Source organism: Octodon degus, unplaced genomic scaffold (genome assembly GCF_000260255.1).
Source record: "Octodon degus isolate 3935 unplaced genomic scaffold, OctDeg1.0 scaffold00201, whole genome shotgun sequence".
NCBI classification, from domain to species: domain Eukaryota; kingdom Metazoa; phylum Chordata; class Mammalia; order Rodentia; family Octodontidae; genus Octodon; species Octodon degus.
Window position 1 is genome coordinate 1125021 of NW_004524777.1, and position 2537 is coordinate 1127557.

The window sequence follows — 2537 nt, forward strand, 5'->3', positions numbered from 1 at the left end:
TATATGCAGTGTATTATTTGTTGAAACTGTACTTTCGATTTGATTTGAAACTGTCTCATTGCTATATGTTTATCAATAAAACTTTGAAAAGAAAAAAAAAGTTGTTCTTCATTTATATCCCCTTTTTTGTTTAGTTTTGTAGGAGATGGGTATTCCATTCCTATTTAAATATTGTAGGTGTGCTAATTCAGCAAAATAATCCAATATCGTCCAGTAGTCCGTAATAGTAGTGGGTTATCCCTAGGACTGGCAATGCCAGAAGTTTTTGACTTGAGTCTTTTACAGATCAGCCTATTAATATGGCTTTACATTTTATCCCTCATTTTTATGATTTTCTGCTGAATGATTAAGACCAAAATAAAGCAAGACCTATATAACAAGAAATGTAACTTCTGTATCTGACAAGGTCAGTCACATCCCCTCAGGATTTACCCTGAAGCCTTGTTCTGCAGTTGTAAATACTTTGTCAGTGTCAGCCATGTGGATGAGTCATGGCCATTCCTTGATCAATTTGCTCTCTGTGAAAGCCTGAGAGAATGTTTTCTCTCCATGTGGCTCTCTTACAGAGTGACAGAGAAATTGGGGTTCTCTGTTCAAGGATTAAGAGGTTCAAGGATTAAGCAGCAGATTTGTGAGCAATGCAGTTTTAAGCATTTCATTTTCATTTACTGAGTCCCAATTCTGTGCAAGCCATGTGTTAGCTTTGTAATTTATTTTATTTAATCTTTGAGATATTTTTGCGAGGTAGATACTAGATAGAAACTAAATGGTCTTCATTTTATAAATGAACAGATTGATTAAATAACAACAATAGAGATGCCTCAGGTTACCCAGTGATAAACCAAATGTTCTTCCCATAGCAGTATGCTCTACACCACATTAATATCTCAGTAAAGGAAAAATTTTTGACTCATGGAACATTTACTTTATAGGTATCTGATGAAGCTAATCTACTAGATATCTGAAATTCACAATTGCAAACTGTATCAATAAATAGGTTTGTTGTTAGTACAATTAGGCTGCTTGAACCATTTAGACAGGTAACAAAACACATGTACACTAGTCTGAAGGTTCTCAAATTTTCTTCCAGGGATGATATCAATAGAATAACCTGGGATGTTAACTGAATATACATATGTTGGTTCACAGTTCACACCTACTGAATTTGAATCTCCTCGAAACTGGAGGTAAGAAGAGAGAGATGTCAAATCTGAATGTTTATCAAATATAACAAGCATTGTGGGGAAAAGGGAACACTTTCTACTGTTGGTGGGAGTGAAGACTGACACAACCACTATGGAAATCAGTGTGGAGATTCATTACAAATCTAGGATTGTAGATCCTGTTGAAGCCAGCTATTCTCATCCTGGAGAATTTTTCCGGAAGAACTGAAAACCTCATGGCACAGCAATATATGTGCACCCATGTTTATAGCAGAACAATTTGTCATAGCTAAATGGTGGAAACAACACTGATGCAAATCAACTGAAGAATGGATAAAAAATATGTGGCACTTTTACACAATGGAATTTTACACAGCTATAAAACAGGAAAAAATTGAATCTTTTTTTGGTAAATAGATGCAACTAGAGAACATACTCTTTTTTGTTTATGTATTTCATGCAGGTTCTTACTATGCAGCTCAGACTCCTAGTGATCCTCCTGTTTTCAGCCTCCTCAGTGCTGCGATTACAGGTGTGCACGACCATGCCTGGACTGAGAACATACTCTTAAGTGAAACAAATCAGACCCACATGTGCAACCATCATATTGCCTCCTTAGTTTGAGAACCTGAAAGTGAAACATGGAATCTGATGAGTTCAATAGATACTGGAAAAAAGGAATGAACTTATTCAATAGGAAAGATTTACTGAGTTGAGAAGGACAGGAGAGGGAGTAAGGGAAGCAGCTTTATCTATGTATGTAAGCAAGATGATTTGGACAAACATGTTGTGCATTTCCGCAGGTCTGTGGAAAGCAGATAATGCTTAATTAGTTTCATCATTTTCAATTGTTTCTCCTTTTTTACATCTTAATTTCTTATATATTTATTTCTTCTTCCAATTTTGCAGGCATGTATCTGGCAATGTGAATAACTGAATGGAAGACAACACTATGCATTACAACAAATACTGTGAAATTCTGTATCACTTGTATTTTTTATTTTTTTCTTTTTGTATTGTTATGGAAAGTTCTACTGGGTGTTCAGTGTCTCACTACTAGATAGGACGAATAGTGGTCCACCTCTTTACAGCCTCCCAAGAGCTGAGATCACAGGCGAGCGCCACCATGCCCAGTCTCAATTGCCATCTCAGCATGCCCTTGGGGGCGGGGTGGCATGGTAAGCCTGGGGATTGAAACCCTGGCCCTTTCACCTACTTGCAGGATTTTTAATCCTCTCAGCTATTTGTTTTATTTTTTTAATTTTTTTTCAAAGTTTTATTGATAAACAGCAATGAGACAGTTTCAAATCAAATCGGAAGTACAGTTTCAACAAATAATACACTGCATATATTCTTCTTAGTGGTTAATTGCTG